The sequence below is a fragment of the Morus notabilis genome, unplaced genomic scaffold (genome assembly GCF_000414095.1).
Source record: "Morus notabilis unplaced genomic scaffold, ASM41409v2 Scaffold914, whole genome shotgun sequence".
NCBI classification, from domain to species: domain Eukaryota; kingdom Viridiplantae; phylum Streptophyta; class Magnoliopsida; order Rosales; family Moraceae; genus Morus; species Morus notabilis.
This window is the reverse complement of record NW_010358941.1, coordinates 2,275-12,682: the sequence shown is the minus strand read 5'-3', so window position 1 is coordinate 12,682 and position 10,408 is coordinate 2,275.

Sequence of the window (10,408 nt, the reverse complement as noted above, 5' to 3'; positions counted from 1 at the left end):
TTTCGATCTCAAAACAAGGATTAACAATGCTAATCCATCTATCTCAAGTCCCCAAATGAAGCTACTTTGGGTTCTCCCCGAAAACAAGGGTCAAAACAGCAATTTCAGGCCAAACAGGGTCAAACCCCGTGTCAACCGGTCGACCGGTGACAGAACAGTGTATTACCACCGGTCGACTGGTGGTGTGCACTCCGGTCGACCGGACAGGCCGACCGGTCAGGCCAATGCAATCCGGTCGACCGCACAGGTCGACCGGTTATCATGTGATCCGGTCGACTGCACAAGTCGACCGGTGGCACTAGCTGCGCGAGAGAAGCTCACAGAAATCAGTCCAAAAATCTGCAAATCCAGTCCCAAATCGAAATATTTCAAAGGGAAACCACTAGATCTGGCTTCTAGGTCCTAAAACAAGTCCAAAGAACCCAAGATCTCCAATTTCTACCCTAGTTCTACTAAAAAATCATCAAAATCCGGTTTGAACCAAAAATAAGTTTTGAAATTCAAAAACTTGAGATTCAAGAGAGGTTCTTTCAGTAATCTTACCTCGAATCCTTCTCTTGACGTTGAAAACTTTTTTAAATCCTTTCTTGGTTCAAGATCCGTTTGATTTGGGACAAAACGAGAGTGAGAGAGAAAGAGAGAGAGCACGGCAGTGAGAGTGAAGAAAGAGAAAGAGAGTGCACGGGAAAGGAAAGAGAAAAGGAAGGAAAGAAAAGAAAAGGAAAAAGAAAAAGAAAGGACATGTGTACAATATTTTAAAACAACAGTCCGGAAATGCACTCATACACACTTCTGGATAAAAATAAATTACTGAGAATAATTTAAATACCTTTGAGTTATTTAAACTGACACGTGTCAGAAACATTTACTAATTAATACTCAATTAATAAATCCAGATTAGGCACACTAATAATCTCAATTACCTTAATCAATCCCAATTAATTCTTCAGGGTGTTACATAACTAATGTTGATTAATAATAATAAATAATCGAATTAATCAATAATAAACTATAGTCAATTATAATTGGACGCTAAGTCAATCAGTGATTAACCGTTGAGTCAATCAATGATTGACCACTACGTTAATGAAAACGGCCCTTTTTATAATTTTGCAAACTTCAACCATTTATGAAAAATATCTTTCAAAAAATGTCATTTGTGTTGAAATCCCCTTTGTTAAAGGGGTTTTGTTTTCTATACGGCGTTAGGATATTTTATTGTTGTTGGGGTTGGACTTTGTCTTCTAGTCTTAGTCTAAAAGTGGATACAACCAGCTTAATATCGAATGAAAATTACATGTTCAATTTTGATATCTAAAATAGCATCTAATGAATTAAATTGTATCACATTATTTAAAAATTTTAAAATATCTTTTAAATAATCTGTACTTATTTTGATATTTAAATTTATTAAATGTCATGTTATAATGTAATTAATTAAACACTAATTGAGACATTAAAAATTAGATATGTAATTTGAGTCCTCAAACATGGTGATGACTACTACAGTTAGTGAATGGATAAAGACGATCAACAAGATTAATGCAAATAGAATGAAATGTTTATGAATCCGATTGGTTTGAAGTGGCACAGTGAATCAAATAAAGCCACATGGAAAAGTCGACTTGAGAAATGCTACGGAATGCTTATCTATTAGTTAGTCATTGTTAGCAAAAAATCTTTCTTACCATGTAAATTTGGTCGTAAATAAAAATTTATGAGGTAACAAATTTTACTGTTATTTATTTCAAATATTTAAAAATCTGGTAATTATTTAATTTAGTTTCAAACATATATTATTTGAATTGCTATTTATTATTACTTTGTGGGCTTAACTAGGATTGGAAACTTTTTTAAAGTTTGAGCAGGAGCGAAATCACCCACTATGGCACATGCAAATCCCCTTCATTTAATCCAAGAATGTGAGTGTCTCTAATCACAATCCAACATTTAAACCATCAAAGTTAATAAAAATAATTTACACTTCATTAAATCAAATATATTTATTTAATTTGGATTTATTCCACTAGAGAATCAGATATGCACTCATAGGTTATTTAGACATTATATACAATCAGTTTCCATATATTCACCTTCACAATTACTCATTGTGAGAGGTAGATAAATTTCTTAACCTCACTAATTACTTATTGGTTCATGAGTCCATTAATTCTTTAATAGACATTTTTCTTTCTGCTCTCAATCTAATGGGTAATTTTAATCATGATCCGACCATAAATATAAATTTGTAGTTATCAAAAGGAAGCGTCCAAATTTTTTCATCCTCGGTTATTATGTTTATTGATTCGACTTTTTTTTTTTATCGCTTTTAATTATATCACATACTTGGCTTAATTTTTACTTTTAGTTTGGTAAAAATAAGATAAGTAAAAGTTGTAACTAGGGTTATGCATAGTCTGGTTCAAACCGCCAATTCCACAGCAACACTCTTAATGAATGGTTTAAAATTAGATTGGACCATTTCCTTAACAGTCCGATCGATCCGATTTATAATATTTTTTTTCTAACGGTCCATACGGACCTTTGATCATTATGAGCAAAATTATGTAGTTTTAACTCTCCTCCCTTATGAACTTTTACTTTGAATTGCATGTTATTGTTATTTGTTATCTTTTGATTTTGAAGGACTGTAATATTATTAGTTATGGACACTTTTTTTTCTTTGAATTGCATGTTATTGTTACTACTTTTTAGATGACTGTAATATTAGTGGTTAATAGTTATGGACTTTTATTTTGTTTGTAACTTTTAGAATGCAAATTTTAAAGGATAAATAGTAATATATAACATATGATTTTGTTAATTAAAAAAAAATACACTAATAGTTCAAACTGTAATTTAACTAGATGGAATCGTTTATAAACAACCTCATCTTACAAATGATCTAATCCAGTCTAGATTTTTTGAACTGTTAATAATGGTCTAATTAAAAAACTTAACGGTTTAGAACCGAATCAGACCGAGAACCTCCCTAGTTGTAACCTTTTTGTAATATTTTGAAATCACATTTTTATAAAGCTTAACTCATCCAGTTTATTGTTGATTTGTTGTGCATTTAACTTCCATGTCGTTTGCAGTATGGCGTCTCGCTCGTGTCCTCTGCATTTTCTATTGTCGTTTCCGGTCTTTTTGCTTTTATTTTATTTATTTGTTATGATTTTTTTTTTTTTTTAGGAAGTTTTTTGCTTTTGTTATAATATTTCACAAATGCCTTCTCGTTTTATTGTTTATGATATCGTTTATATTCATACATGCCATTACGGCATTAACTATAATTTTTATATTGTCGTTTTACTTCATAAGTGTCGGTTGAAAGATTTGTTGCTATTTTATTTGTTCCTAACAGTAGCTTTCCCATTTTACAATAATCACTGTCGTTAAAAGTTTTATGGCCGTGCAAATATTTATTGTCGTTTTTCATTCTTATGATGCAATTCTATTTATTGAAATTGTTTTCCCCCGACATTTCTTTTTGGCTCAAGTTCTTGAAAATAAGAAACAACACTTCTACTCTAGTAAGAATTAGTGTGTTACCCGTGCATTTGCACAGTGGTATAGTTATCAAATATTTATTTAAATATTTAATAAAGCATGATAAATAAATAAATTAGATACAATTTTTTTGTCCGAGATAGAAAAATATACATTCTTTACATATATCAACTAAATAAATAAGAGAAAAAATCTGGGAAAAAATTAGAATAAAACAATAATATTGAAGTAAACAAACAAAACATGACACAGAATTCATAAATGTCACAAAAATATTTAAATATATAATAAATTTATATATCTAAGAAACCGTTTTTTTTTACATATATAAATAAAACATATAAGGTTCATATATTTCCTTTAATCTGCTAGCAACATATATCATCAAAATTTAAACATGACTTGACAATGTCTCTGGCTGCGAACAAAACTACTAAGAATTTATGCTGAATAAGAAAGAACAAAAAGCATCAGTGAACTAAACAGAAAAATAAAGGAAAAAAAAACCGGTTAAATGAGATATAGAAGAACAAATAAAGAGATAACAATATAAGGTTCAGGTATTTTATTTATGTCCATGGCTGCCAACTAAACAAATTATTACGCATTTATGATGAATATGAAAGAACAAAAAACATTAAGGAACTGAACAGAAAATAAAGAGAAAAAAAACCGGTGAAATCAAATATAGAAGCACAAAAAAAGAGATAAAAAATTTAAGAACATACAGCATAAGAATAACATGAATAAAATAATGTCGAAGAAAAAAGATAACAAAATAATCCTAGATAATTGAGGTAACACTAAGAGTAAAGACTTCTATTAACAAAATAAAACATAGTAATGATATCTAATAAAACAAAATAAAAACTCCTATTAGCGAAACTAAACATGAAAATAAACTCCTATTAATCATAGCCAACAGAGTAACATGATAGTATACTAAAATAATGACTCAATAAAACAAATAATGACTCCTAATAATAAAACAGATTAACAAAACAATAAAAATGATAAAAAATTTTGAAATAAACTTAACTAACAGTTATGTTAATTCATGGTAACAAAAAAAAAAAAAAAACACAATATCATTACCTCAAACGAAGAAGAATACATACCTGAAACGAAGAAGGTAAATGGATAGAGCAAACAAAGCAGAAGAACAAAGCTTTAAGAAAGGTATAAGACAAAACATGATTAGAATAAAATCAACATATCATATACTAAAGAAACAAAATCATATCATAAACTTTAATGATAAATAGGATAATTCCTTCAAAACAGCGTTTATCATAAACATTAACAATAAATAAAATATTTTCTTTAAAACAATTAACAAACATATTCAAGAATATAATAATACATACCTAAAACGAAGAAAGGCAATCTATATAACAGACAGAGCACAACAACTAAAGTCTGAGTTTTGATGAGGAACATGAAAAGAGAAAAAGTAACATAAGATATAAGTCAACAGTGAGAAAATGAAAAGAAAAACAATGTGAAAAACGGTGATAATAAAAAAAATAATAGGGTTTATATACACAAAGAGGAAACTTCTGGTTATTATCCGATAACAAATCTAAGAAAGAAAAACCAACAGGTGAAATAACTGATTAAGAAGAGGTGTAAGAAAGCATGTAAACCACAGAAAAAATAATCCAATAATAAAGAGACACAAATAATTAACAAACCTATTACACAGATTTAAAACACAATAAAATTACCGGAAGAAGAAAAAGATGGTGAATATCTGATAACAAAACCAACACATAAATATAAACAAATGTAATGATTAGTTAACAACATGTGCAACAATGCATATAAAAAATAAAAACGAAAGTAATAAAAAAAGGGAAACATTTCTGAAAACAGAAAAACACGACCAATATTAAAGAGAGACAGAAAACAACAATGAAACAAATCGGAAAAGGAAAAAAAAATCTGAAACAAAAAAAAAGTAAGAAAAAAAATTACAAACAGAACCAAAAAAAACACCTAAAACAATTAAAAAGCCTCTGAAACATCTTAAACATCAATGGTGAAAACGACTAAAAAAATAAATCTTTTAAAAGAATCTTTAAAAAAATTTCTTAAAAAGAAACCCTAAAATACATTTTAAGTGAAAAAATTATTTTTAAACAAAAACAATTGAAAAATTATTTCTAGACATCTACAAAATAAATAATGAACAGATGTAATGATTAGTTAACAACATGTGCAACAATGCATCTAAAAAACAGAGAAACGAAAGTAATAAAAAAAAGAGAAACATTTCTGAAAATAGAAAAACACAACCAATGTTAAAGAGATACATAAAACAACGTTGAAACAAATCAGAAAAGGAAAAAATATCGAAAACAAAAAAAGGAAGAAAAAAATTAACAACAGAACAAAAAAAAAAGACCTAAAACAATTAAAAAACCCCTGAAACATCTAAACATCAACGATGAAAACGACTAAAAAACTAAAAACAAAATAAATCTTCTAAAAGCCTCTTTAAAAAAAATTTCTGGAGAAGAAACCCTAAAATACATTCAAAGTGAAAAAAAAATTAATTTTAAACAAAAACAATTGAAAATTTCTTTCTAAACATCTACAAAATAAATAAATCAACAAAACAAAATGAAAAAAAATCTAACGAAACCCTAATTTACAAACATAAGAAAAAAAAGGGGAACGAACAAAAACTGAAATAGCAGAGTCTAAATAACCCAATAAAAGGAAAAATTCCAAGCCCTGATAAAACCGAAGTCAGACGACTGAAGATGAATAAGGGAAAAAAAATTTCTTCTGGAAATGAAGATAAACCTCTCCCTCTCTAGACAGAAAACCACCCAAAAAACGCAAGAAGCATAAATGCAGAGCATAAGAAACCCAAACGAAAAGACAAAGAAAAATGGAGAGAAGAAGAAGACGAAAAGCATATATTCAGATTAAAAAAAGCTTAGAACTCTAAAGATCCATTAACACGTGAAAAAACTGCAGACAAAGAGGAGAAAAGAAGCTTCACGGAAAGGATGAGAGAGAAAAGAAAAGAAACAAAAAAATTGTCCAGAAGAAATGAAGGTAGAAGCTTCGAGGAATAGTAAAAATCGTTATAGTACTAATATGAGTCAAAAGTATGAAAATACCCAAACAAAAAACAAAGCAAAAACAAACAACCAAGGATAAAATGGCAAAGATACATATTTAAGACACAACCGGAATTTTTCCAAATAAGAAAATTATGAAAATACCCAAACAAAAAAAAAGTAAAAACAAAGAACCAAGAATAAAACGGTAAAGACTCACATTTAGGGCACAACCGGAATTTTTTCAAAGAAGAAGGAGATAAATGACCGGTCACTGTACGTACAGTAACCGGGTGCCTCCTTTAGTAATAGGTATAATATAATATAATGTTAATCAACTTTCTTGTCGTTTGCTTGTTTTATTGTCATTTTGATTTGTTGTCTTTCTTCAATTATCAGCCGTTCTAGATTTTAGGTGTTGTTTACTATTGTTATTACTCTTGTCATTTTTCTATTCAACGTCCGTTTTTAGTTTTTAGTTTTTTTTTTTGTCTTTTAATAATCTTATTGTCGTTTTCATTATTATGTTGTTTCATGAATTTGTCACGTTTCTAGTCTTATTGCCGTTACTTCATTCCTTCGGAATGACGGGACGCTAAGGGAGGGGACCCTTCCCCTCCCCCAAACCCCCTCCCCTTCCTCTTGCTTGCTCTTATTCGTTTCGTGCTTTACATCCGTGAAGCACTTCACTCGCTCGTTTATACATTTTATTCTCCAATTAAGTTTCAGGGGGCACATCCCCCCGAAGAAATTTGAACGGTCGGATCTGTTTGAAAGGTATACTCAAACTGTGATTCTTGATACTGACGTTTAAAATTTAAATTTTTTATGAAAAGAAAATACTATAACAAATCAACGATTTGAGTTTGAGTATATAAAACAAACGGACCCTTCACCTTTCCCGGTTCATATACCAATTTTTTTTTTCTCTTGTTCGGCTAAAACTGTAAAGGTTAGACAAAAGGCTAGATGCTTGAAATTGAATTAGTGCAATAACTCTTAGAGATATTGTAATATGTCTCTCAATTACATAATCACATAATCTTTGGCCTAAAATACAAGAAAAATAGCAAGGAAGCGCTGTAGTGAGTTTGATAGCACCATTTGGTGCTGTCAAAGCAGCTATAGGTGCTGCAGCGAGTTTGACAACACCATTTGGTGTTGTCAAAGCAGCTATAGGCACTGTAGCGCCAGTTTTGGGCGATGCAGCGCCCATGTAGGGAGAACAGGCGCGCTGCAGCGCCTGCATTGCATCCCGAAAGGCTACTCTCTGTCCAAAACTCCGTTGCAACGGAAAACTTCGCGCTGCAGCACCATTGTGCAGGCCTCTCGGGTCAGTTTTGTGCTGCCCGAGCACTGTAGCGGGAAAAACATCCGCTGCAACGGGTACTACTGTAGAAAACTATGTTTTCGTGTGTTTATGTGATCTGAAAGGTCTTGAACCATTGCATCCATTGGTGATATGTTTTAACACATATTTGAACACTTATTAGCAATAGATATAACCATTGTAATATGTGTATCAATCCATGAAAAGATACCTATACATTGAAAATGTATCTTTCAATGAAAGGTTGTAATGTTTAAAAACGATGCATTCATTCAATGAAATGACATCTCTGTCTTTATTAATTCTTCAAAAAATTTACAAATTTAATTCATGTTCTGGAACTCAATATTATTGCTAGATATTGTGTTTAAGGGTTTGTTGTATCTTAGAGGTAATTTGTCATTAAAACTCATTAGCAAATTTTAAAAAATAAAGACAAATAAAACCTTAAAAAATGTATTTTTATACGTATCAAATTATCTTTTATTTCTACATTCTTTTTATCTTCTACTCTCAAATTCTCTAATAATAACTAAAAGTGTAAGTAGATAGGAGCAGAAAAAAGAAGAAGAAGACCAAAAAGAAAAAGTCGAAGCACAAGAACCTTAGAATTCAAATTGATGGTTACAATTATAGACAACTCTCTTTTTTAGCCCTTTTTCTGTTTTTACCTTAGCCTTTTGTTAGTCGAATCTTGAACAGGATATTGATAGAACGGCGGCTATTTATACTGAAGCGTGCGTCTCTAGTAGGCTAGTAGGGGAACATGTCGTCCAACTTATATGTACATTTGCCCGCAAAAAATTCACCAAACGAATAGCCCCTAAAAAAAATGTATTTATGATGGAGAAGATTATTTTTGCTCCATAAGTAAGAATTGTATTAATTTTTCTACAGTCTAATTTGTAATAGAAACAGTTATGTGCCTAATATTATAAATTTTTAATATAAATTTATACAGATTTAATTGTTAAAAAAAAACTAATTTAATGCATATAAATAACGGTTCTTAACAATAAAAAAAAATAACTTTCACCACTATAAAGGTTTTAAAAAAATGTGAGGTTATTATATGCTTTGTGCTGTACATAAGAATAAACTTTTTTGTGGTGAAATGTGCCCCTAATAGACAAGTTCCAAGCATGGGATCCAATCCTAAATCATGTTATGCTGATTATGCTAGTCTCGTCCATGACAAAGTGACATGTATCTTCATGATTCACATTACCGAGATCAATTCCTTGCTTTGTCTGGAATTTTGCAATTCTTTATGGTTCATTTCTATCAATCTTCTCTCTTTTCCTTGGAGAATCTAAAAGTTATATATTGAGGACAATCTTTCTCTACTCTCTTTTCACCTTGTGAATAACCCCGAAATGCTCATGGTTTCTTTTACTAAAGAAACAAAAAGAGGGAAGATATTTCTATATAACCATTGTAATATGTGTATCAATCCATGAAAAGATACCTATACATTGAAAATGTATCTTTCAATGAAAGGTTGTAATGTTTAAAAACGATGCATTCATTCAATGAAATGACATCTCTGTCTTTATTAATTCTTCAAAAAATTTACAAATTTAATTCATGTTCTGGAACTCAATATTATTGCTAGATATTGTGTTTAAGGGTTTGTTGTATCTTAGAGGTAATTTGTCATTAAAACTCATTAGCAAATTTTAAAAAATAAAGACAAATAAAACCTTAAAAAATGTATTTTTATACGTATCAAATTATCTTTTATTTCTACATTCTTTTTATCTTCTACTCTCAAATTCTCTAATAATAACTAAAAGTGTAAGTAGATAGGAGCAGAAAAAAGAACAAGAAGACCAAAAAGAAAAAGTCGAAGCACAAGAACCTTAGAATTCAAATTGATGGTTACAATTATAGACAACTCTCTTTTTTTAGCCCTTTTTCTGTTTTTACCTTAGCCTTTTGTTAGTCGAATCTTGAACAGGATATTGATAGAACGGCGGCTATTTATACTGAAGCGTGCGTCTCTAGTAGGCTAGTAGGGGAACATGTCGTCCAACTTATATGTACATTTGCCCGCAAAAAATTCACCAAACGAATAGCCCCTAAAAAAAATGTATTTATGATGGAGAAGATTATTTTTGCTCCATAAGTAAGAATTGTATTAATTTTTCTACAGTCTAATTTGTAATAGAAACAGTTATGTGCCTAATATTATAAATTTTTAATATAAATTTATACAGATTTAATTGTTAAAAAAAAACTAATTTAATGCATATAAATAACGGTTCTTAACAATAAAAAAAAATAACTTTCACCACTATAAAGGTTTTAAAAAAATGTGAGGTTATTATATGCTTTGTGCTGTACATAAGAATAAACTTTTTTGTGGTGAAATGTGCCCCTAATAGACAAGTTCCAAGCATGGGATTCAATCCTAAATCATGTTATGCAATCCTAAATCATGTTATGCTGATTATGCTAGTCTCGTCCATGACAAAGTGACATGTATCTT